Below are 27,488 nucleotides of genomic sequence, written 5' to 3'. Positions count from 1 at the left end.
GGGTAAGGCCTGCTGAGGCGAGTGCAAGGTTGCTTCAGCTGAGCCACTGTGGGGCGGGAAGGACACTACAGAGGTCCCAAGGCAGCCAGGTACGTGGTAGCCGGCAGTGACTGGGGCTCTGTCCCCCCAGATGCTGAGCAATACAAGAGACAGAGCCAGGTGAGAGCAGCTTCCCGCTGTGGGTTAAAGAACATCTGCTTCTGAGAGGTGATGACCCACCGGACATGGCTGGGTCGTTTAGGGCTTGACCACCGCCCTGCTAACAAAGCATTGCAGCAGCTCCCTTAAGGACAGCAAATAGGAAAGCACAGTGTGCAGTCCCTGCCTGGCAGCACGTAGCCACCCAGCATGAAGGACAGTCATTCAGGAAGGGCTCTGCTGCCTTCCAAACTGCCTAGGCTTTGGGCAGAGGCCTTCTCCTCTGTGCAAGTGTTCAGCTCCTGGGGCAACACAGGGCCTCTGTTCCAAGACAAAAAGCATGCTGAAGTGACACCAACCATGCCTTTCTTTACCTTGGCAATCTCATGCCCACACCTAAATATAGATGCTTGTGCGGAACATCTGCCTGCTGCCGCAGAATTGGTAAAGTCCAACTTACAGCAGAAGGGCCCAGTGTTAAGACTCTAGAAGCTTTTCACTGTGTGTTGTTAGAATCCCAAGTTCCTTTTTGTTCAGACTGAACATCCTCAGCTACAGGTGAAGAGGACACACGGCCCCGCAGAAGGGGACAACCATGCCCGCAGGTTAGACATGCAGATTTTCACTAGGAGGGAGGAGAAGATGCGGAGCCCAAGGGCCCCAGCCTGAGGTTATCCTCTCTGGTCAGTACTTTTCCAGCCCAGATTGCTCAGAAATACTGTAATTCTCAAGTTTTCCTTTGTGGCTACACATTTCTGATGATGGGAAACCTGGACCTTAAGATACAATGCAAGTTTTTAAAAATTGCCATAACTTGAAAGAACTTAAAATTTTAAGAGCAGAAAAGAAGCGTAGTTCAATTTTTCTTCATAAATACATTCTGGGGTGTCTGGGTGGCTCAGTTGGTTAAGTGTCTGCTTTTACCTCCTGTCATGATCCCAGCCAAGGTTCTGGGATCAAGAAGCCCCTGCTCAGCAGGGAGTCTGCTTCTCCCTCTTCCTCTGCCCTTACCTGGGTTTCTGCTTGCTCACTCACTCTCAAATAAATAAAATCTTAAAAAAAAAACCCCAACAACATTTAAAAAAAAAATCCACTTTATAAACAATTCAGTGTTTCCTGCTTCTAGTTTCTTTCCTTTTTTCTTTTTCTTTTTTAGTTTGTTGATAAACACCAGGCATGAAGTCCACAAGGCTGCATTCTGGTTAACAAAGAACAAAGGAACAACTATGGATTCAAAAACTAAAATCTTTGAAGAATCAGCTCTGTGTCTTCCTTCCCATCTTTCTCTGAAAATAATTTTTAATGACAGTTTCAGTCTTTTTAGAAAAGAGTTTCTGCTTCAATGTATTTATGTAAAGGGTGACTATTTTCAGTGAATGGGGCACTTCTCAGTGGTCCCAAACTACCCTGAGAAGGAGGTAAATGAAAGTTCACACTGGGAGCAGCATCAAACCCAAGCAGAAGAATAACACAAAGCAAACTCGTGTATGGGCCTAGCTTTTTAAAATCACACTTAAAATTCACTTTATCTTTCTTAATAAATTACTGCAAGCTGAACTAGGAAAAAAGTCACTCCAGAGAAGGTTTACAATATAAATAACCACTAAGAGATCATTTTCTTTGTTTTCGTTGGCATGGGTCTTGCTGAGTTTAAATGCACATGCACCATGACGATGAAAGGAGCCCGGATTGTAGGGCTGGGGGACAACAGCCCAGTGTGGCCACCAGAGAGAGACCATTCCAGGCAGATCATGGCCCCAGGCGTCCCTGGGGTCTGGGGGGCTTGAGGTCAGGGACTCTGGGTGCAGAGCACTAAGCCCACACTCTCCTTCTACTCTGCACAAAGGCACCCCTCTAGACTGTTCTATCTTGGGGACCTTCCTCTAGCCCTCCCCTCTCAGGCTGGACCTACTCCTCTTTTCCACCCTTCTGGGAAACCCTCCAGCTTAGCACTTGGGTACCCAGATTGTAGGAGCCAATTCCAACACTGGGGGATAGGGGATGGCATACAGACAAATGAATAAAACTCAGGGCCTCTGTCAGAACACTTTTACTCTATTAATAACAAAGCTTGTTCTTCCTGCCTGCTGGGCATGGCGGTAAAACACCACTCTTATGTTACCTAGATCCATCCTCAGCCCACAGGGAGATGGTGTGACTGCTCACTTGGGGAGCAGAGGAGAGAGAGGAGAGGGGCCTGTGTTCTCCGCTACCCATTCCATCTCCCTTTCTGTACCTCTGGCTCATCCTCCCAGGCCCAACCCTCTGTCCTTTTCCTCTCCTGGGGGTCCAGCACAGGGCACCTCTGGTTTACTCATTGCAGACGACATGCTCCAGGCCAGGGGCTGCATCTCTGTGGCATGCCTGCAGCTCTCACGCAGTGCTAGTAACGGCTCAGTAATCATAAACCAGACATACAGCAGCAAGTTGGCGTCCGCGAATGCTTGTGGAATGAAGGAATAAAAGAACGGGCCACACTGTGTCAATTCTCTCCTTACCATTTTGCTTCTCAAGCTCTCTGAGGGCAGGAACCCTGCCCCACCCCTCACCACCCCCACCACACCAGCACCTACAGGCCTGCACGCTGCCCAGCACAGGAGGCTCAGGGATGCACTTGTCTGTCTGCAGGTGTGACATGCCATCTTGCCCTAAGTCTTAATAAGTTGTTGCTTCCTACAGGATGATTCTGGGGAAAATCAAATAATTGAATGTGATGATTAAATTAAACTGATTGACTGGATAATGCCAGCAAAGTGTTTGGAAGAGTGCTTGGCATACAATAGGCACTCAATACATGTTAGGTGCTGTTATTACTATTCTTATCAGTCTAGTTTTGGCTATTTAAGAAGCTTCAAAATGCTGTGCTGTCATGGTGAAGTTTAGTGAAAGCTGACACACAAACTTGTAGACCATGTGACTGTTGCTTGGGCTTAAGGAGGATTACAAAAGGGTGACACACTCAGTGCCATCCAGCAAAGGCCTGGTGCATGGAGGTGGGGTGTCCCTGTGAGGAAGGTATTTGCCTCACCATGCAGGTCACACACACAGGCTGAGAGGTAAGTAAATGAGAAGCATGAAGTGAGGGGAGGTCCCCTCCGGCCCCCAAGTCCTCCCACCTCTCAGGCAGGACAGCAGGCCTAGGTTCCCAACCTCATGTTCTTCCTCCTTGCTTCCCCCAGAACCCTAGCATTGGCTGGGGACTATGCACAGCCCCTGCACCCTGAGTGCCAGGCCCAGATCGGAACAGCCGGGTTTTAGTCTTGACTGTGACCTACTAGCTGAGAGCAGGGGGCTGAGGGAGGTGAAGCTGGGTCTAAGGAACTCCACACTCCCCAGGGAGGAGGGGCCACCATAGGGAGAAAGGCATCCTCATTTTAAAGAATGAAACAAGGGAAGCAAGGGCAAAAATAAACTATTGGGACTCCATCAAGATCAAAAGCTTTTGCACAGCAAAGGAAACAGTTAACAAACCAAAAGACAATTGATGGACTGGGAGAAGATATTTGCAAACTACATATCAGATAGAAGGCTAGTATCCAAGATCTATAAAGAACTTATCAAACTCAACACCCAAAGAACAAGTAATCCAATCAAGAAATGGGCAGAAGACATGAACAGACATCCAGATGGCCAACAGACACATGAAAAAATGCTCCATATCACTCGGCATCAGGGAGATACAAACCAAAACCACAGTGAGATCCCACCTCACACCAGTCAGAATGGCTAAAATTAACAAGTCAGGAAATGACAGATGCTGATGAGGATGCGGAGAAAGGGGAACCCTCCTATACTGTTGGTGGGAATGCAAGTTGGTGCAGCCACTCTGGAAAACAGTATGGAGGTTCCTCAAAAAGTTGAAAATAGAGCTACCCTATGACCCAGTAATCACACTACTGGGTATTTACCCTAAAGATACAAATGTAGTGATCCGAAGGAGCATGTGCACCCGAATGTTTATAGCAGCAATGTCTACAACAGCCAAACTATAGAGAGAACCGACATGTCCACCAACAGATGAATGGATAAAGAAGATGTGGTATATATACACAATGGAATACTATGCAGCCATCAAAAGAAATGAAATCTTGCCATTTGCAATGACGTGGATGGAACTAGAGGGTATTGGGCTTAGCAAAATAAGTCAATCGAAGAGAGACAATTATCATATGATCTCCCTGATATGAGGAAGTTGAGAGGCAATGTAGGGGGTTTAGAGGTAGGAAAGGAATAAACGAAACAAGGTGGGATCAGGAGGGCAACAAATCATAAGAGACTCTTAATCTCACAAAACAAACTGAGGGTTGCTGGGGGCGGGAGGTAGGGAAAGGGTGGTTGGGTTATGGACATTGGGGAGAGTATGTGCTATGGTGAGTGCTGTGAAGTATAAACCTGGCGATTCACAGACCTTGTACCCTTGGGGCTAATAATACATTATATGTTAATAAAAATTTTTTTAAAAATAAAGAATAAAACAAATGAGTTACTAGTCGTTATTAAAGAGAACCGGAGAGAGAACAATCATGACTAAATGGAGGTCACCGATGGATGGGGAGTTAGGAAGGCAAAGGAGGGGAGCACATTTCATGATTTCATGATGTCCAGGTTGGGTACTAGTTGGAAAGAATTTGATTTTTCTGGCCTGTTTTCAACTAGAGCAAATCATTACTTCCCAATGCAGCATCCAAGTTTCTCAGAAAACCAACTAAAGCCGTTCTTCTGGAAGTAACTTCTGGGAAGACATAACGCAGGTCACTGTGTCTCTTTAAATTCAAAATGTTGCACTTCCTTCAAAGTTTATCTTAGTGTGTTCAACACATCGGCTGGCAACGTGCTCAACAGAAGGAAGTCCACACACGCACACATACACACCCAGGAGCGTTGCTGCGGAGAACGTGTTGCTGCTTGCGAGGCCTTGCTCGCCTTGTGAGTGGCTCTGACAACCGGATGAACTGTTCAGAGCAGACAGTTTGTTTAGTCACGTCTGCTGAGGTGGGAAGGATGTTACATACAGCACATCTGTTCTGGCTCTCTCTGCATGGGCCGTGCGGTCCTCAGGCCTGCCTCTAACCACCCCCATCTCCCCAGCCAGAGCAAGAGGCAGAGCCACAAATGCCAAGGACACATCTTCTCCACCACTTTCTAATTATAAAGGAGCGAGTATGAGAAAAGACTGCAGGCTCCTTCTCTCTCATCAGCCATAGTGAGGGTAAGAACAGGGCAAAGAGCAGGGGAGACAGTGGTGTCTGAAGGTGACAATGTCACAGAGCCACCTCTGCCCCAATGTTCTCAGGGGGAAATACAAACTCCTTACCCAGGCTGGCTTTTCATTGTCCCAAAACATGACCCTCTTCCTTCCACCTGGTTCACATGCCCTCTTGCCTAGCTATGCTGGATGGTTCCCACTGTCACCCGATGTACCATTCCCTGCTTCCAAGGGAGTATTTTTCTCACCACAATGTCCCCCAGGCCCACCTCTGCAATTCCTATCTGTTCTGCAAAAAGCCTTCTCCCACCTCTCTTGCCCCCACATCTGATGGTTTATGTAGTTATGAGAGTTCAACAACATTCTACGTATGACTTCTCTTGTGTCCTTGATTTCTGACCTCATTCTTGCAATGTTGCTTTTAACTTTTATCAAAAAGAAACAACAGATCTGAAATGGAGTCACTTCCACTAAGCCCCACATCAGCAAACTAAGACTTCATACCCAACTTAAGTGCAGTTACAACCTCCCCCTAAATGGGACCTTTTAACCAGTCAATATGGAAAACCCTGGTTAGCATGCGGAGGTAATCTGCTGATAGGATTACCTATCATTCCCTTTTCATTCCCCTGAAGAGGACATTCTTGCCTAAAACAATGTATTTTTTGCTAATAATTTCCTTTTTTCCATTTCCTCTCTTCTTTTAAAAATCTTTCCTTTTTTGCAATTCAATACAGAGGCTGTCTGATTCATAAATCACTCAATAAAGCCAATCAGATCTTTAAAATATACTCAGTTGAATTTCTGTTATTTAACATTTTTCTATGTGCACTTTGTATCGTCCCTCCTACTGGACTTGATGTTACACTATGATGTCAGAGACCAGCCTTCTGTACTATAGTCTTCTCCAGGACTCTGCTGGTGAATAGCACAAAGGAGGTACATAGCCATCTGACTCAGTAGATATTAGTGATAATAAATGACTAACTCTAAACTCCCGGAAGGCAGGAGAGTTGACTTATGCTTCTGTAAGGTACGCGCCATTGAAACTTGGATATACCTGGACACATCAGCAGGGGCTGCCACTGGCTGATTTAACAGTAGTGTCAATAGATATGGGGTGAATGAAGTCAATATTCTTATGGGTTGAAAACAGGATTCAATATAGAAAACACTGTCTTGTGAAATTAGAATGGTAAACAGAACCTTTCTTCATTGAAGTATTTATTTACTTTGCTGCACATATTCCCATGGTCCCCCAAATGAGAAGGTGATAGCAAGCCCATAACTGAAGTAGAAATGCAACAGGCAAAGTGGGGAAGACTGAATGATTCACACAGATAGGCACAGAAACAGAATATGTACCAAATCACTTCCTATTGCATTTCTGCATAGATAAGGATGAGAAATCCTAAAGCAGGAAGGCAGTGTATTGTTTCCACTGCAGTTAAAGTCCTTTCTAGGACATAAGTTTCTCAAACTTTGATATGTTTGCTTCCTAAATAAACTCTGTAGGGTCCTACACTCTTAACAATTGCGCTTACAAACACGAATGCCTGTGTTCCTTCCCACCCAGTCCTGGTACACAGTGATAAATGTGAGGTGTCTGTATAACATGAAAAATAATCCAGTGTCACCGATACCCCAGGAGTTCCCAGGAATACAAATTCTTAACTACAGGAGATAGTTATTCAGGGACAGGTGGAGGAGAATGAGAGTGTCTCAGGAATGCTAAGATAGCTCAACATAAAAAACAAACAAACAAACAAACAAACAAACCTAGTATCTTAGTATACCACATTTCTCATTTTTATAAAAGGATAAAAAATTTAAACATCTTAGTAGATCAGGAAAAGTTAACATCCACTCAACAATTTCAGCAAAACGGCAAATCTGTTAACAAAAGGAAGCTTCCTTAATCTAATAAAACCTACAGCAGATATCATAGAAAATAGTAATACTTGAAAAGCATTCTAAGTAAAGTCAGGAACAATTCAAGGAAATCTGCTGTTAGTGCTTTGATTCAACATTATTTTGGCAGCCTTAGCGAATGAAATAAAACAAGAAAAAGTAAGGAGGTATACAAATGGAAGAAGAAGAGCCCAAACTACTGTTAGTTGAAAAAAGGTACGACAGTCTATGTGGAGAATCTGAAAGGAATTTCAGGAGTGCCTCGCTGGCTCAGTTGGTAGAGACTGCAACTCTTGATCTCAGGGGTTCTGAGTTTGAGCCCCATGATGGGTAAAGGGATTACTTAAAAAAATAAACCCTTTAAAAATAAATAGTAAATAATAAAAGGATATTCAGACAAACTGTGAAAACTAATGAGATAGAACAACAATGTTGTTGGACATATAAGCAACATACAACAACCAATAAAAATCAATTTCAAAAATGTAACAGAAGGAATCAGGACATTATTTTAAAATCTCATTGTTTATAAGTTGGGAGTTTAAAAACAAGGAGGATATGGTTCAAGGTTACAGAAGCTTACTCTCTGCCTATGAATTTGGAAAAAAAGAGCAGCAATAATCAATCTGTATTGGCACAGAATTCTATGGTTTACTGAGTACGATATTTACTTTGTATAGTCAGAAATATATCAGTAAAGAAGAGTTGAGTGGCTGCCAACAAGTGTGCATTTCTTTTTAGGGTGATGAAAATGTTCTGAAACTGATTGTGGTAATGGTTGCACAATATTTTCTGTGAAAATACTAAATATTGTACACTTTTAGTTGGTCAGTTGTAGGACATGTGAATTATATCTCAGTAAAGCTGTTATTAAAAAACAGTAAATTAACAAAAAGACAAAACAAAAGAACTTCTCCAAACAAACACATCTTAGAGCTGACAGTAAAGTGTCACCAGCTTGGTAAATTTTTCCCAACAGGTATAAAGTCTTTTTTTATTTTCTGCTTTAACTTCAGAAGAATTTTTGGAAATATTGTTAACTCCCTTTGGGCTTTATTTTATAGTTGGAGAAACTGAAATGCAGAATCTCGCTCAGTCTGGGAAAGCTTCATGGAGAAAGGGAAATGAGTGGATCTTGTTTGCCCTAGAAAGTTCTGGGGAACTTAAAGAAGAAAATAGGTCTGGAGGATAAAAGCTGACAGCTTTACTGAGGAAGAAAAAGTGTGAATGAGATGATTAGCCTGGAAACTTCCTGAACTTTCACCTGTGCCCTTAGTACCTAGTCAGAGTCTCAGCCAAAGGAAGGATTCAGTAAATATTTCTTTAGTACATAAATAAACAAATGGATAAACACCACCAACAAAAAAGAAATACATATTTTGGTCTTTGTCTGTGGCTTTTGGCTACAGCTCCTAAAATGTTTGGAATTTCCTGGGTGACAGAAGCATCTTCTGTTCTAATGAGATGAGCCTTGGTGGGCTCCTGGATGGAGGCTGGTCCCTAGAAAGACCAAACCATATCAGAAACTTGGAACTTTCAACCCCACCTGCCACCCTTGGGGGAGGGGAAAGGAGCTGGAGATTTAATTAATAATCAATAATCAATCATGCCTACATAACAAATGCTTCATAAAAAACCCCTAAAGTATGGGGTTTGGAGACCTGCAGTATTGAACACACGCAGGTGCTGGGAAGGTGGCAGAGGACACAGAAGCTCCACAACTCTTCCTGCATACCTTGCCCTATGGTCTCTTCTATCTGGCTTTTCCTGAATTCTTTTCTTTCTTTTTTTTTTTTTTAAAGATTTTATTTATTTATTTTAGAAAGAGAGAGAAAACAAGAGTAGGGGGAGCGGAAGGAGAGGGAGAGGCAGAGAGTCCCAAGCAGCATAGTGCCTGACACAGGGCTCAATCCCATGACCCTGAGATTGCAACCTGAGCAGACCAAGTCAGACACTCAACCAACTGAGCCACCCAGGAACCCCTGAGTTCTATTTTTTAAATAATAAGCCAGCAACTGGTAAGTAAACTGTTTTCCTGAGTTCTGGGAGATGCTTTAGCAAATCACTGAAACCGGGGAGGGGGTCATAGGAATCCCTAATCTGTGAGCCAGGTCAGAATGTGCGTAACTTGGGGATCTACTACTTGCAAGTGGCACCTTAAGAAAAAGTGTGAATGAGATGATTAGCCTGGAAACTTCCTGAACTTTCACCTGTGCCCTTAGTACCTAGTCAGAGTCTCAGCCAAAGGAAGGATTCAGTAAATATTTCTTTAGTACATAAATAAACAAATGGATAAACACCACCAACAAAAAAGAAATACATATTTTGGTCTTTGTCTGTGGAAGACCAGTGGAAGGGCAGTCCTGTGTGACTGAGCCCTTAACCTGCCTCCGGGCAGACAGCATCAGAGTCAGATTGATTTGCAGGACACACAGGCTGTGTCCAGAGAGAACTGGAGAACGGCTCAGTGTGGACATCTACAAATTTAGAGGATAGAGGTGTTCTGTGAGTTGGACAAACCATTTTTCCTTCCAACGAGGCTTGTCAAGTTGCACAGTAACACTATAGATTCTCAAATTGTCCTGTGAGGGGTGAATCTATTTTACATGTGAGGAAACAAAGGCTACAGAGTTTCTCAGTCTCTAGTCCTCTGCTTCAAAAAAAGTTTATAACTAGATATTCATTCCGGCTGCATAAAAGATTCTCCATCAACAAACAAGTGAGTACCTACCAAATACCAGGGCAAGGCAGAAACAAATCCCACCGAGGATTTACTGCAAATCTCTTCTGCACGAAGTCAACCACTCAGAACAAAGAGGAGCGGCACTTTTTTTCTACTCCTCTGGAAATAGCTAATGTGAGATTTGAATGGAGGAATAAATGTGCCTAAATTCCATCCTCAATCCTGAAGCAGCTGGGGACAACACAGAATGTGGGCTTGTTGCTGCGTTGTTTCAAGCATTTGCCCACTGATAGGGAGCTGTGTTCTTAATAATGTACAGAGTAGGTACCCTCACCTGAAAGATGACAGGATAATGGGGAGGGGGGCGGTCTGCTGACTCAGAATGCATGGTATTTATTGGTGGCCATAAGAGCAGACTGCACATCCTTTATTAGAATTCTTCCACTTTTTGGAGAAACAAGCAGCAGCTGCCACCATTTTATTATAGGGCACTTTTCTGGTTCTCTAACATGCCACAGTCAGGGAAACCCTAATCCCATTTTTCAGCTCTTTGATGCAGATTTCCCTGGTGGTGCCATGCAGTGGAATGGGCTGCTCTACCAATGGGTGGAAGGAAATGCCTGCTTTACCCTCTGTTAAATGAGGGGGAGGGGGAAGCCTGCCAGGCAGATCATCAAAAATAGGGTATACAGAACAGGGAAAGGTGTGGGGCTCCTTCTGATGGAGAAACATGGGTGAGAAAAACAGAGAATGCTTCAAATGCTTTTTTTTTTTTTTCAGATAAAAGTTTGTTTTATTGAATGACTGATCTGTCTTATTGCCGAGGCCACTATGTACAGACAAAAGAGAGGGAGTTTTATTTCTTGGTCTCTTCCTCCTTGGACAGAGTCTTGATGATTTCCTCCTTCTTGGCCTGAAGCTGCTCTTCTTGGTGCTTGCGAGCCTCCTTGGTCTTTGATCTGCCAGTCTCATCCTGGTCAGCCAGAAGCTTCTTGTAGCTTCTTGTGAGCCTTGTCTGCCTTCAGCTTGTGGATGTGTTCCATGAGAATCCGCTTGTTTTTGAACACGTTACCCTTCACTTTCAGGTACAGGCTGTGATACATGTGGCGATCAATCTTCTTAGATTCACGATATCTTCTGAGTAGTTGGCGCAGAATTCGCATCCTCCTCATCCAGGTTACCTTCTCTGGCATTCGAGTATTGGCAGTACCTTTCCTCTTACCAATGCCCATATGCCTGCCCTTCCAGGGGGCCAAAGTGTTCTTCCAGCACCGAGCCTGGGAATGGACAGTCACAGGCTTCCGGATGATCAGCCCATCTTTGATCAGTTTCAGATCTGCTGACAGGAATTGGCATTGGTGATTTCATTCGTCTCTTGGGGTCCAACCAGACCTTCTTTTTGCCACAGTGGAGGACACTGGAGGCAAGCCTCTTCTGAAGCCTACTTTTGAACAAGATTTTTACAAACTCTTTTGCCTGTTTCAGCCTAGGGCCATATACTTGAAATGATAAAAGCAGTTCTTTCAATTCATTGTTAAATCCTAGAATTCCCACAGCTAGTATCAACATGCCGGGGCTGTGGCTACAGAAAACAAAAGGGTGGGGGCCTGGGCCGGGGGCCACAAGGTGTTCCAGTTAAAACCAGACAAGCAGAAATGCAAGATTTTGTGTCCCACCAACCCTTTCCACAGGCATGGTTGAATTTTCCCCTTCTTGTCCAGTTTTTCCATGTTAGCTGGATTTAGCAACCGTTGTTTTGGCTGTAATCAGAGATCCAGTGTGGTATAATTATTCTAACATCACAAGGTACAGTTTCATTTCCAGAGCTGACATTTTAAAACCTTTGCCAATATTACCAGAGCACTTCCTTTAGAGTATGTGAAAGGAAATCGGTACCAGGGCGACGCAGTAAATCAGGTTTCATTGAAGCCCCTGCCCTCCCAAAGGCAAATCAACATTTAGGGCTCCCAGAGGAAAGGTAGGGCAGATTTCCCCATTACTCTAAATCAAACACTGTGGAGTACTTCACCTCTGCCCAAATGTACATGAGGAAGGAGTCCTGCATATGGTACAAATTAGAAAGCATCCTCCCCCTTCCTCTCTCTAGGCCTAGAGACAAGCTAGATAGCTACGCCTTGTATGCAATGAGTCACCAGGATAGAGGGTAAAATCATGGTTGGGTAAGAACTTTAGGAAGATCATTTTAACAGAATTAGACATTCCCTCCCTCCCTCCACCCTTCCACCAAAGAATGAGGGAAAGGTACTAATTTTAGTTTATACACCAAACATTCACAGATCATTGTCACAATGTCTGGTTGATCCTTACAACTTGAAGATGTTCTAAGGAAGGACCTGAGTTGGGTGTTACAAGCACTGGAGGAAGCATTTCCTATATGACACAAAATGACGTCACCAATATTTTCCAGGTACTTTTTACAAAGTGTGATCACACAATGTCATTAGCCCCTCTGAAAAGCCCTTTGAGGTCTCAGTGTGACCATTTTACAGGTGGGAAAAAAAGGTGGAGACAGGAAAAGCAAGTGACTTAAGGCCATATGGCTGGTGGGTAGCTGGCTGGGACCGGACCTCTGCTCTGTTTGATTCTAGATCCAGAGCTGTCTACGAATTTGTGAAAAGGAGCTTTCTTTCTTTCTTTTTTTTTTTTTAAAGATTTTATTTATTTATTTGACACAGAGAGAGAGATCACAAGTAGGCAGAGAGGCAGGCAGAGAGAATGGGGGAAGCAGGCTCCCCGCTGAGCAGAGAGCCCCAAGCGGGGCTGGATCCCAGGACCCTGAGATCATGATGTGAGGCTTAACCCACTGAGCCACTCAGACACTGAATCAAAACAGTGAGGGTGATCACCGCCTGCCTACAGCGCTTGGCAGCCCTGCTACTGACTGACACGGCTGTGCTTGAATCCAGACACGTCAGACTCGGAGTAGTGGACACACAATGAGCAATCAACACGCTAGCCCCAAGGCTGAGGTTTGTTTGAATTTGTTATTGACAGTCACATGGAATTGCCCAGTAAACAGTTTGAAAATTGGGTGGGCCATTTTGATAGAATTTAGTCTCAATTCCTTGCCTAGGCATGACCGGTTCTGTTCCAAGCCCCTCCCAGCCCTGTGCAGACACAGAAGAGGTGTGTAAAAGCCTTGCACATCCTCTGCTGATTCACTTGGCCAACCTGCAGAGCTGTGAACTCTGTGAGGCTCATCACTCCTCCTTGATTAGCAAGTTCTGAGCTTATTCAGGAATTCCCCAGTGTCTCCTAGCACAGAATGATGTTTCAAATTACTGCAAACTCACCTGTAGCTAGGAGAAAGTAGCCAACACACAAAAGGATGGTTGGCTCCAAAAATACTCAACTTTTGGCTTTTAGATGTCAGGTTTCCCTGACACTCTGCCAAAGAGATTTGCCAGTCTCTGCTGTAGTTTAACCCTTCCAAGGAAAGCTCCCAAACAGAAGATAAGCAGGTAAAAGGAGGTGAATGGGGTCGGGGACATTAAAAAATCTCCTACTCCCAAGAACAACCGCTGGGTTAAGGGCTTGTGCTGTGGGGATGGATCACTCTGAAATGGAACCCTAGCTTGGCCACTTACTAGCTAATTACTTGGGGGTGAGTCACATAAGCTCTCTGCCCCTCAGCGTCCTTTCTAACCAATGAGAATAACAATGGTCACTATCTCAAGCAGCTGTGGTGAAGACTCAGGACATACAGGCCAGGAGGCACTCAAAGGTTTATCTACTCTGTTACTATTGTCAGCAGTTGCCATCTATAGTCACTAAATGCATGGAAAATTCCCCATAAAGCTTCCTGGGACATCCATGCAAAGCTGATCCCCTTGCCGGCCCTGGCAGCACATCCGAAAGAGGTGCAGAGGGCAGAGTCTCTTTGGGGCAGAGTCTCACGTTAGAGGGTCTTCACCGTCCCTTACACAGCTTGCCGCCGCCCACTATCCTACCACTCTGCGCGCCTTGCCTCTCACCTAGAACGTAGGCCTATTCTTCTCCTTGACAGCATACGCATCATCTCTGAGGTTGAGTCGACACCTCTGTGACGCTGTTCTCAGCCACCCTTTCCCAAGCTGGTGCCAGCCACGCTGATTTCCATTAGAACTTCATCAGCACGTGGTGTGCACAGCGGCATTCTCGTCCATCCAGCAGTTTCATGAGTTCCTTTACAGATCCCTAATGTGCTACACCTGTTATCTCACCATTGGTGGTGTGTTGGGGCTCTCCCTCCAACACCTCTGTTAGACAGTTTTACCATCATCCCCTTGTTACAGAACAGGCCACTGAGAACCTGATAACCTACAGCTGTCCACTCCACATTCTTCCCCTCAAATCCCCACGCATGGCCTGGAACAACAGTGCCCTCAAATTAAGCTAACATGGCAGCTTTCATACTAGGAAATGCTTGCATATTTGCAGGGTGTTGGTGCCCTGGAGAGGACTCACAGTGAACTGTGCCTTGTTCTCAGGAGTGAGTGAGATGTGAGGCACTGGAAGGTGAGGGATCCTACCAAATACTGACTTTTTTAAAAAGGGCAAAGTTGCATCCCAAACACACTGCTGGTTACTGACAAGCTGAAGCCTGGACCCACAATGGTTTCCAGAACCAAGCTTGTCAGGTCATTGAAATTTCTGCTGTGAGGCAACAGGGAAGCCTCAGAGGTGCAGGGTCTGAGCTGAGGTCCTGCTTGCAGTATATGCTCGTTATTTGTTGGGGGTCATTGCTTCCATGGGGTGTGAGCTCTTCCAGGGCAGGGACATAACTTCCTCACACCTGGTTCTCCAGCCCATCTGGCATAGCACCTGGCTCAGCAGCCACTAGTAGTGGCCCTAAGGCCTACTGTTTAGCATGTACGTACTGCTGAGCTATAAGCCAGTACTCTTTAAAGATTATTTATTTATTTATTTGTCAGTGATGGAGAGAGAGCGAGCGAGCACAGGCAGACAGAATGGCAGGCAGAGGCAGAGGGAGAAGCAGGCTCCCTGCCGAGCAAGGAGCCTGATGTGGGACTCGATCCCAGGACGCTGGGATCATGACCTGAGCCGAAGGCAGCCGCTTAACCAACTGAGCCACCCAGGCGTCCCATAAGCCAGTACTCTTAAAGGGATTCTATCTCTTTAATCCTTAAAATATCCTTAAAATGTTGAGAGTCTGACTCTTGGTTTTGGTTCAGGTCATGAACTCCAGGTCATGAGATCCAGCCCCATCTGCTGAAGATTCTCTCGCCCACTTTCCCTCTCCTTCTGCCACTGCCTCCACCATCCCCCGCCATGCACACGCAGATGCTCTAAAAATAAATAAATCTTTAAAAAAAAAAAATGTCCTGGGGTACCTGGGTGGCTCAGTCAGCTAAACACCTACCTTCAACTCAGGTCATGATTGCAGGGTCCTGGGATGGAGTCTGCACTGGGCTCCCTGCTCAGTCGGAGCCTGCTTCTCCCTCTACTCCACACTTGTGCTGTCACTATCCCTATCTTTCTCTCTCAGCTAAATAAATAAAATCTTAAAAAAAAATGTCCTGATGAGGGAGGTGGATGTATCATCGTCCCTTGTTTACTGAATGAATAAACAAAAGGAAGGCGGTGGATTTCAGACATGCTAGTTCTCTACCAGCATACTGGTGGAGAAGGAGTTTTATCCAGGGGTGCCCCTGTCATGGTAAAGCAGCATGCTTAGTAGAGAGGTTTGGTGGGGAGGGGGGAGCATTTGGTTGAAGTGGGTTCAAATCCAGCTGTGTCCCTTCTTAGCTGCATGACTCTGGGTAAGTTTACTGAATTTTGCTGAGCCTCAGTTTCTTGGCCTCAGGAGATTCTTATGAAAATTAAGTGAATGTGTGTGCAAAGTCTCAAGCAAGAGCTGCCATTTGGGGAGGTGTTAGGCTCCCTCCTCCCATCACTCACTCCAAGACCAGCACAGCCTCAACCTATGTGAATGTGGTCTCCAAACTATACCCATTTTAAAATGCCAATATGAAGTATCATTATCTGAAAGTAGGGAGAGAAACAAAAAATGGTTAAGGTGTATGAAAACTCTCACCAGTTGACTTCACTGACAGTAAGTAAATAATACTGTGTGCATGACTGTAGGACACTTGTATGCACTGTATCCCTCTACCCCAAGGAGGGTTGGTTGCATAAGAACAAAATCTGAGTAAGATTCACTATCTAAATCTATTCCACCAAGGAAGCGAGGGTTCTGAAATACCCTCATCTACTTATTTCTTCATCATTAAAATGGGGATTGTTTGTAAAACATGTCTAATTACATTCTGCTTTAAACACCCCCCACCCCGAGTCTATCCAGTGCCAAGGTTCATCTGTAGTCCCTCAGCCTGGCAGGGAAACCCCTATATGATATGGCTTCTGCCTATGTGAGCAGCTTTGTATCCCACATCTTGCTCATGTGAATGATTTGCTCAGGCCAAACTGATCACCTCACTGGCCCAAATCTCCTTCTATGTTCTCCCCTGCCTCTCTTGTGGGACTGCTCTGATACTCTGACTACTCAGGTCTTAGACACTGGGAGACCAGTGTACGTACATGTGGCTGTGCACATGTCTTATCCCCAAGCAGATTAGAAATTCCTGGAGATCAGGGACCAAATCTTAGATTTGTTTTCTCCATGGGAATATTTACTTGCTTTCCTTTATGGGAAGCAAAGCATTCCCATCAAATAATAGTCTATTATTAGACTATTCTGGTACATCTAGAAGAACTTTGAATGCAAGAGTTTTTCGACCTTTGGTGCATACCGGAATTGACTGTGGAGCTTTTCTTTTTCTAAGATTCATATGACAGGTACCCAGACTTGGGGGTTCTCTTATGTTACATCTGAGGTAAGGTCCTTGCATCTTTATTTTTTAAACATCCCCCAGGTGATTCTGATGTATGTCAGAGGTTAGCAATTACTGCCACCTATCCCTGAAAGGACACACAGACTTCCTTATGCCCCCGTTCTTTCCTAAAGTACAGGAGAAAGCCTGCTGACTTTGACATAGGTGCCATCTGTGCCACTATACTCCGGCCCTCTCTGAACCTCTTCTTCTGTAAAATGTGAGTATCACTAGCTTTACAGGTTTGTGAAGAACAAATGAGACAGTGAAGATCAAACGAAGACAGTGCAAGTTAAAGCACTTTGTAAACTGTTAAATACAAAATGGTACTTCCGCTACTGCTACTGACTGTATTTAGGCCGGATGGGCCACGTTAGATGGGCTTGATGGAAGCAGAGCCTGGGAAGTAGGGTGCTTATTTGGCCTGAATCAAAAGTAGTGGGGGCCTGCGGGTTCCCAAGAATACAAGACACTTCTCTTCGGTACTTGCCTCTGTGCATTCCCTCAATTTATATCTGAGGTTCTGGACAGGCATAGGGCCCCTATTGTTCTCAGGCAAAAGCATCATTCCCTTTGCCCTAGCAATTCCTCATAACACTGCCTCTGGGGCAAGAATTAGGAATGACTTCTTTATGCTTGAGCTACCTACATAGCAGTCACAAGAGGCAAGGGCCTCTCTCATCAGCAACGGTGTGGGGGACTTAGGGGAGCAGGAAAAAAATACCTAGCAACCAAATCTCCACTCAGCCTTGAGCAAAAGCAGAAAGGGTATTCCTGAATCCTACGCTCAACCCAATACTTTCCTGCACACTCATTGGCCCACGCTCCCAGCCTTGAAAAACACTTGCAGGTTACCTGCCAAGGCTTCAACTTCACAAGTGAGGCAGTCATCTGGTCATTGTAAGAGCTAGGCCTAAAATATGGGCAAAGATGTGAACCAAGATACCGCGGCTGTTTCTGGCCATAGGCATGTGGAATATGTTGTTTAGTTAACCAAAGAGTGGTTTTATCCACACAGTTCATTTATTTGCTGACAAAGACCACGGGGGAGAATATTTGACGCCGAACACTCCATACCTATGATAACTGCAGTGAGAACAGCAGGACAGAGTGGTCAGGAGCAGGCTCTCCAGAGCCCATCTGCCTTAAGATGAGTCCTGGCACTGCCATTTCCTAATTGTAAGCTTAGACAAGTCACTCTACCACTTTCTGCCTGTTTCCTCATATAAAGCGAGGAAGAGAACTTAACCTACCCACATCATGGAAATTCGAGGATGAAACGAGAATGTAAAGTTAGTTATGACAAACAAAACTGGGAATTATTTTTTCTATTGTTTCTATTGCACCTGGGTTCCTTAAGGGACACAAGATGGTTTTAAGGTTTTGGTAGCATTAGTACAGGAAATTCATCGCTGAAAACCTGAAACATACCTTCTCCCCTCCTTCCTTCTTCCCTTTTTCTTCCCCTCCCTTCCTCCCTCAGTCAGAGCTTCAGAGGTTGCAGTATTTTCAAACAATAATAGCATGCCCGTGGGGCGCCTGGGTGGCTCAGTGGGTTAAAGCCTCTGCCTTTGGCTCAGGTCATGATCTCAGGGTCCTGGGATCGAGCCCCGCATCGGGCTCTCTGCTCAGCAGGGAGCCTGCTTCCTCCTCTCTCTCTCTGCCTGTCTCTCTGCCTACTTGTGATCTCTCTCTGTCAAATAAATAAATAAAATCTTTAAAAAAAAAAATAGCATGCCCATCAGAGGACTGACACTCTGGGAAATCTGACAAGTTGGAGTCTCAACATTAAAATTTTGGATTAAAAAATGTTTGAGGCTCAGTAAGGGATAGCCCTGTACTCTGTGTTTATTCACATAGAGACTTTTTTTTTTTTTTTAAATCATGATGAAAAATTTTATAGGGCTAGAATTTCAGAGCTGGAAGGGAACTCTGAGATCAACAGTTCTTTTTCCTTCATTTACCAGATGGGAAAACTGGGGTCAAGAAAGATTAAGGTTGTTTCTATTGTTTACCTTATCATTTAAAATCAATACTTTAAGAAAGAATTATTAAAATTCAATAAAAGCTATTCTCTTTTAATTAACTTCATTGGCTTTGAGGTTCATATCAAGTTTTTTTATCCAGGCCTTAGCAAGCCCCCAACTGTCAGTTTGGGTATGGGCTACTTTGGGAATGCAAAAGCTGTCAAGTGTTTATTCTAAAATCTAACAATTCCCAGATGTCCATCTATATTCCAGGGTCTGGCTGAAGTCTGATGTATCAAAGAAAAGAGCAGTAACAAAGCAGTGATTTGTAAGGAGACCGTGCCTTCCCTGGGTTTTCCTCACACAGTCCGCACGTTGGCAAACACAGCACATTCTAATCCACTTTTCTTTTTTTTTCTTTTTTTAAAAGATTTTATTTATTTGACAGAGAGAGACCACAAGTAGATGGAGAGGCAGGCAGAGAGAGAGAGAGAGAAGCAGGCTCCCTGCAGAGCAGGGAGCCCGATGCGAGACTCAATCCCAGGATCCTGAGATCATGACCTGAGCCGAAGGCAGCGGCTTAACCCACTGAGCCACCCAGGCGCCTACTAATCCACCTTTCTAGCCTTATTCCCCAACCCTCCTTTCCCTGATCCTTACCCTCCTCTTCGTGGACCCCTCACCCACAGCTCCCTCCCCTGCTGGCTGTTTAGGCCAGAGCCAGAGCCCAGGGAGGCACCAGAGTCCTTCCTCTCTCTCACTCACCACCCAACTAATCACTGGCACCTGCAGATTCTACCTTCTCAAATTCATCCACTTCTCTCTGGCCTGCTCTTAGCCAAGCCACTATCCTTCTTGAGCCAGCCTATCATCTGCAACCTGTCCTCTGCCCTGTGGCCATCTTTCTGAAGCAGGGATCTAGCTGATCATGTCATCCTGTGCAGAACTCCAAGGTTCTCCCTACAGCTCTAAACATGAACTCTCCATGTACTTGTGTGCCTGACCAAGCTTTGCATGACCTAGCCCATCCCTCAGCCTCCCTGCCCATCCCTCCCAGCCATGCTGAGCTGCTCTCAGGTCACAGATGGTTTCTCTTCCTCTCTCTTATCTTTGGGCCTTCGCATGTGAAGTTTCTGTGGCCTGGAATATTCTTGCTTTCTTTCTATTTGCAGCTCTTTCTAGTCACACCTTAGATGTACCTCTTCCCCTAGAAAGCCTCTAGTGAAGCCTCCAATGGCCAGCCAGCTCCCTTCTATGGCTTCTTTTGGGTATGTCCTCAACCTCCCTCTGAGCTGGGTGCCTGTGTCCCCTAGCTAGGTCAGGCATGTTTAAGAACAGGGGCAGAGGGGCACCTGGGTGGCTCAGTGGGTTAAAGCCTCTGCCTGCCTTCAGCTCAGGTCATGATCCCAGGGTCCTGGGATCGAGCCCCCTATTGGGCTCTCTGTTCAGCGGGAAGCCTGTTTCCTCCTCTCTCTGCCTGCCTCCTCTCTGCCTACATGTGATCTCTGTCTGTCAAATAAATAAATAAAATCTTAAAAAAAAAAAAAAAAAAGAACAGGAGCAGAGTTTTTTCCTCAAACTCCTGTATGCTCTGCCTTCTTGTTCTCTCACCACCTCCCCCATCAGCTCCTGACAACCACTGATAACTACTGCCTCCGCAGTTATTCCCTTCCTGGACTGTCGTATAGTTGGAATCATAGTATGTGGTCTCTGCACGCTGGCGTCTTTCACTTAGTAATATGCACTGAAGTTTCCTCCATGTCTTTTTGTGGCTTGACAGCTTATTTCTTTTTAGCACTGAGTAATATTCCACTGTCTGATGTATCATAGCTTATTCACCTACTGAAGGACATCTTGGTGCCTCCAAGTTTTGGGAATTATGAATAAAGTTGCAATAAATATCTGTGTGCAGGTTTTTGTGTGGACATAAGTTTTCAACTCATTTGGGTAAAGCAAGGAGCAAGACTGCTGGATGGATGGTAAGGACATGTCTGGCTTTGTAAGAAACTGTTGCACTGTCTTCCAAAGTGGCTAGAGCATTTTGTATTCCCACCAGCAATGAAAAAGGATTCCTGTTGCTCCATATCCTTTCCAGCATTTGTTTTTGTCATTGTTTTGGATTTGGGCCATCTTAATAAATCTGTAGTGGAATCTCATTATTGCTTTCATTTGCAAATCCCCCAATGACAGATGATAGGGAGCATCTTTTCATATGCTGTTTTGCCATCTGTGTATGTTCTCTGCTGAGGTGGGGGTGCAGATGGGGACTCAGCTCAGAGTCTCAGTACTCTACTGGCACAGAGTTGGTGCTCAACAAATACCAGCTTAGGAATTATGTTAAGAAAAAAAAAAACCCCAAAACAAAAAAACCAACCCAACCCAACCCAACCCAACCCAACCCAACCCAGCCAAACCAAAAGGAATGACAGCTGATCCAAAACACACCTCCCTGCTCCCATGCCTTTTTTCTGGCAGTTTCCCACTTTGACATCTAACTGCATATGCCACGTACTGTCAGGATGGTTTGGGTTTCCCACAGACAGCAGTGCTCTGTGCTGGCTTCAAGCTCCCACAACGTTCTTCTGTTTAATCTCTGTTATCATGCGCACTGTATTTAAACATGGAAGACAGTTTTCTAGCTTATCTTTCAATAAGCTGTAAATCGTTTGAGAGGAAGGATTGACCTTACACACTTAAAAAATATTTTTAAAATTTACAAATAGCAAAAAACTGACATTTTGGGGTAAACAATTCTGTGAGTTTTATACACACCTATGTCTGTGTCACGACCAATACAATCTCACTCACTTCTGATTCTCTTCCTGCCCATGGGACAGCATCTTGGTCTTGTAACTATACACTTAAGACATGTTGAACAGAATTACACTATTTCTCAAGGCATAAGGACCCTGAAAAGTGGCAAGTTTTACCAGGTGCCTTTTCTTGAATTAAGATTAAAACCCAATTTATATCAAATCCCCCCCCCCAGGAATAAAGCAATTTTGAAACCTTGACCAGATACCCCTGGCTGTTTCTTGTATTTGGAACATTCTTCACTCTCCTCATCATTCTACCCATACATGCCAGCATCCAGATCAAACACTTTCACAGAACCGTCCCCTTTTCTGAATTCTCTTGATGGATGCACTTCTTCCAAAACTGCCAAACATATGCACATTGATTAGTCACAATGCCTGTCCTGTCTCTGCTACAGGACGGTGGCTCCACACAGGAACCAAGGCTTTTATGCCTCATTCTTCTGTGGCTAGACATGTGCTCTGCCAGGGACTTGATGAACTCACACCTGGCCAATGACTCTTAAAAGCAGAGCAGGTCTAAATGCCCTACTGAATCCACTGTCAACCACAGAAACAGAAATGCAGTGAGCACTGTCTGAGCCTTATTCATGTTGACAGCTAGTGGCTTACACAAGAGTCATCACTATGTTGGCTAATGTATAGTCAATGCACTTGGGCGGTATAGTGTGGGTGACAAGAGTGGGTGGCATTTCCTGGAACAGGCAGACACATCTCAAGTCTCCCTCTCCCAGGGGAAAAACCACCTAGTTCCTTCTGCTCTGGAAATAAGGCCTGAGCACAGGAAATGGCTTGTTGATCTGAAAATGGAAGGTAAAATGGATAGCCCAAACAAAACACTGTAAATGCCCATCTTTGAAGTTTATTACGTTTCTCTTACCAATTCTGAAGTGGGAAGGGGAATATTCTGCTTAATAGATGAGAATATGGGCCTTAAAGTCAGCATGGCCAGACTCAAATTTTGACTACTACTTCCTCTAAGTATGTGATTCGAACAAATAACTTCATCTTTTTAAGCCTTACTTTCCTTTCTGTAACATGGGCATACTAATACTTTAAAGGAGTAGTTATCAGGATTAAATGAGGCAGTTCCTTTAAAGCATTAAACAAAGTATCCGGGACACAACAGATGCCTATAAAACAGTACCTACTATTTTTATTTTTGCTGCTGTTATGCTGTCTACTTTTCATCAAGCATTTCAATTATAATGCCTTATTTTATTTGATCTTCACTATTATTATAAGATGGGACATTAATCCCAGGGAAAGGCAGAACGAAAGCTCAGAACATGGATGGACATCATTGGTGACCTGTTTTGTGGTCCCTTTGGCCAGACTGCAGCACCAGGCTCTAGGGCCCTTGACCCTGTGGTGGAACTCAGAGGTTGAAACAATCTCTTTTACTTCCAGTACTTGGCCCAAGAAGTGAGAAAGCGCTCCAGCCCTCAGAGCTGGCTGGTGGGTGGAAGGGTGGAGGCAGGGCTCCAAGAGGCAAGCCAGTTGTAAAGTTAAGGAGACACTCAAGGCCATGGGGTGGGTGAAGCCACAGATGCTGGTAATTTATCCAGGGGGACTAAGACTACACATGGCATGCTGCCGACCAATTTAACTTATGCTTGAAGCTATCAATTCTACCCCCAAGCCTGGAAATTTGACTGCCAAGAACAGCATGGTCAAAAACACAGGATGAAAAAAAGCAGGATCAATTTTTGCTTCATGTTGAGAATGTGCTGTTTTCGGCATAAAAACCTGGGGAAAGGATGCAAAGAAAGGGCAGTGCCCGAAGGCAAGCCTCTCGTGTCTGACTGCACATGGCATACGTAGGGGTACCCCACCAGAAGGAAAGAGACCTCTGGAGACCTGGGGAAAAGACAACCCTGGGGAAGGCCTGAGCAGGCGATCTAGTTTATCACCTGGGGCAGAGGTGTTAATCACACATGGGGTTGAGGTTACCTCAAACGAGGCAATTCGGTTCATCAGCAGTAACTCAGGACTTTTTTTTCCCCCAACTTGGGGAAGGGGCAAGTCTACAAAGACAAACAAAAGGTAATATTGTAAAATATACATTCAGGTATGAATGTAGGGAATTGTTCTGCCTGAGAGCCGGTGGGTATCTATTTCAGACAAGGTGGCTAGTCCCAGAGATCCTGTGGCCTAATGGGCGGGGTGGGTGCCATTCTCCCGCGGGATGAAAGAAAGAGAATACTGAAAGGGGGTGAAGATATAGGATTTCAGGCAACTCTGTGACAGGCATGCATTTTTCTTCTGATTTCTGCAGACACCAGCTGGCGGGGGGAGACAGGCCCACAGAAGAGAGGATCTCCCCAGTGGAAGAGGAAAACAGGGGAAGCCAGAGGGAGAAAGTCATTCTGGGTTCAAAGAAAATCAACTTAGAAAGCTTCCCTTATAAAAATAGCCATTGGCAAAGCCTAGCCTATTTATAACACCCGACCAAGATCACTATCAGATCCTGGGCTGAATCACAAGACCCTGTAAATAATCCTCACAAGTATGGGGCACTGGCTGCCTGATTTATGGGAAGATATTTGAAGCACCACCGGAGCAACTGAGTCAGGGAAAATTTGAGTGCTGGCACCAAATGGTACACTTGCAAGTGGATCTCACTTTACAGAAATAGATAGGTTCCTGAAAAGTTGGCTCTAAGATTAATTCAATTAATAGAGTCATATTTTCCTAGTGAATCACATTTTAAAACTAGAGATGGACGGGGGGGAAGGGAGACAAAAAAAACCAAGACGATGGTGACCCTAAAACTAAATAAAAACCACTCTTCATTCAGCAAACTTTAAAATCACACTTATTTAAAAGGCCATTATAAATGCTCATAAAATAGAAGCAATCAGTCAGCAAATAGTGCCTATGATGTACAGGGAATTGCACCAGGCTTTGTGGGGGTTCCCCTTGGGAGCTCACAATCTCGGACTTTAAAGAAAATAACATTGAGCATTCATGTTCCATCAGAAAACACCCCCTGGGATGGAGACAAGAGGTGTGCACGAGAGGCTGCCTGGCCCTTGAAGTGCTATTTGGGCTCGGACCAGCTCTGTTTCCCTCCTGCCAGAGCCAAGAGGGTTTGCCGGTTAAGTAGGCCTTTTCAGACTCTTTTCTTCTTTTTTTATAAACTAGAAGCTGTCGGCTATGTGGTGCTGTGTCAAAATTGCTATTTATTTAACTAACTTAAAAAAAAAAAAGAAAAATGAAAAACCCTCATGATCTGGGTACCTTAATAAAATGAGAAGAGTTAAGGTATTTAAAGCTCTCTGAAAAGTTAAAAGCTGCATGCACAACTGAAGGAGTTGTTATTTTAAACTTTAAAGGGCATTTGCTCAAGGGATTTGTTTGTTTGGAAAAAGTCTGCCTCCTTCTACTTTTTATGCTGTCTTGCACATAGCCTATTACTGGTCACTGGTGACAGGACCACATATCTATTTGTTATTGGTTCTGTCAGTACAGATGGTGACATACTGAGTCTACTTTGAATAAGGGACAAACACACCCTGACAGGGATGAGACTGCGGTCTCTGAGCTAATAATGTTGTTGCCGGTGATTGCAGGCATATGCACAGAGTTGGGGCAAAGTAGTTCAAAATATGCTATATCCCTTAGACACTATACATCTCAGGAACTGGTAACACAGGGAGCCTGTCCACAGCTAGTAAGAGTGAAATTCTTCCTGGCATTTCTGAATCAGATCTGAAAATGCACAAAATGTCAGAGAATAAACAGCCATTTTTGAATAATAGGAACACATTTTTTTGTTTGTTTGTTTCAGTTCCATAGTGATGAATGAAGTTGTAGCAGAGACTGCTATTTATCCTAATATCACCTCTTCTCTTCTTCCTTTTACTGGCAGAACTGCTTTCAGATTTTTAATAGCAACGTAAAGGGTTGCCCTGAAGACTACATTTCCCAGACTGCCTTACACTACAGGTGGTTATGTGACCGCCTGTTGACCAATGGGGATGGAAAACACTTCCAGCTCATGTCCTTTAAAAGAGATATCACTGACCCTTGCCCTTTCCACAATCTAGAGGGTGGACTTGGCATTGCCAAGCCAGCTTTGACATCCTCTGGCAAGGGTTCTTAACCCTGAAGTCCACAGATACTCCCCCCACCCCACCACAAGGGATCGATAAATAGGAATGCTGGTCTTGTAAACTTGGATGGGAAGAAAACTATGCAACTTTCTTTTCATTAACGTCTATCTGAAATTTAGCATTTCCTTCAGTTATCATGTAGGGAACAAACCATAAATGGTATCTGCCATATCCATGACTGTCACCAACTGAAATTATAGGTATTTTCATATCACATTTGCTATGGATTATCTTGAAAAAAATCACATACACTTATCAATACTTTGAAATTATAGTGGCCATTAGATTTGCCACCAGATCATTACTTGGTGTATTAATGAAGCACACGTTGTAATATCATGAGTTCATCTTATTTTTTTATACTTTGACAATTATATTTCAACATTAATTAAGTTCTATTATAATCCTACATATTTTATATTAGACATTTAAAAATATTACTCTGTGAAGTAGTCTGTAGGTTTTGTCATAGTGCCAAAGGGATCGATGGCACCAAAAATACATTAAGAAGCTTTACCTAGGGGATGGCAGAGCAATAATATTTATGAAACTCAGGTCTGTGGATGACTTTGTAGAGCAGAACTATCCTTGAAGTTCTGGACCACTCCTTTAGATCAGGGCTGCCCAAAATACTTTCTGGGATGATGAAAATGTTCTATATGTGCTGTTCAATACAACAGTCTCCAGTCAAGCGGCTCCTAAGTGCTTGAAATGTGGCCAGTGCAAATGAGAAACTGAATTTTAAATTTTATTTAATTGTACTTGATTTAAATGTAAATAGCTACAAGTACGTAGTGGCTACCATATTGGATAGCACAGCTCTAGATTGTTATATGAGAGGGAAACAGATTTCCGTCTTGTTTGAACTGCCGTATTTTTGGTCCTCCCCCTGTTATAGTACTTTAACCTATACCTTAACTAATACACAACCCTACCTAGAGTCAATAATAATAATAATATACCAGGGATAGAAGGTACATTTGTACAAACTCAACACATAAAGATACTTGCAAATTGAAACAAGAATTGTAATAGGAATTTTCTAGTTACAAGTCATTCCCATATACATTATTTTGCCTGATATCTATTATCACCCTGTGATAATTATTGTCCCTATCTTATTCTTAAAGAGGTTAGGTGACTTTGCTGAAGTCACACAGAGAGTATAGCCAGGAGTCAAATCCGTATCTTACCACCACCACACCATGTACTTTCCAGCATTTTGACACTCTGGACGGCAGTCCCACCCCCTGATTCCTGGGGAGGAGAGAGGAGGCAGTGGAGGTTCAATCAGTCACCAATGGCCAAATATGTAATCACTTATGCCTGTGCAACGAAGGCTCCATAAAAACTCAAAAGGATGAGGTTCAGAGACCTTACAGGTTAGTGAACAAGAACACTCCCATGTACCACTGTGCTGAGCCCCAAACTCCACAAGGACAGAGCTCCTTTGTTTGGGTCCTCACCCCATTATCTCTTCATCTGGCTACTGATTTATATCCTTTAATAGCCTTTATAATAACTCAGTAATCTACTTAGATGATACCCAGAGTTCTGTGAGCCACTAGTAAATTAACTGAACCCAAGGAGAGGGTCACGGGAACCTCTGATTTCTAGCCCAGTGGATAATCACATGGACTTGTAACTGGCATTGAAAGTGGAATGCAGTCTTGTAGGACTGATGCAAGCTGATATCATCCCTGGGTAGACAGTGTCAGAATTGAGTTGAACTGTAGGACACCTGGCTGGTATCAGAAAATTGCGTGGTGTGGTGTGAGAGACTCCTCCCCCAATA

At 44.2% G+C, this 27,488-nt stretch overlaps 1 protein-coding gene and 1 pseudogene across 2 annotated transcripts in view; both read right to left on the bottom strand.

Moving 5' to 3' along the window:
• Positions 1-27,488, bottom strand: part of ATG7 (autophagy related 7) — a 243,773-nt gene that overhangs the window by 20,953 nt on the left and 195,332 nt on the right. The window lies entirely within an intron of this gene.
• On the bottom strand, positions 10,680-11,788 carry LOC101686392 (annotated as a pseudogene).

Source organism: Mustela putorius, unplaced genomic scaffold, assembly GCF_011764305.1.
Source record: "Mustela putorius furo isolate JIRA1106 unplaced genomic scaffold, ASM1176430v1.1 tig00003850_pilon_pilon_pilon, whole genome shotgun sequence".
Classification (NCBI taxonomy): Eukaryota; Metazoa; Chordata; class Mammalia; order Carnivora; family Mustelidae; genus Mustela; species Mustela putorius.
Note: the sequence above shows the minus strand (reverse complement) of the source record. Positions and strands in the feature narration are given on the sequence as shown.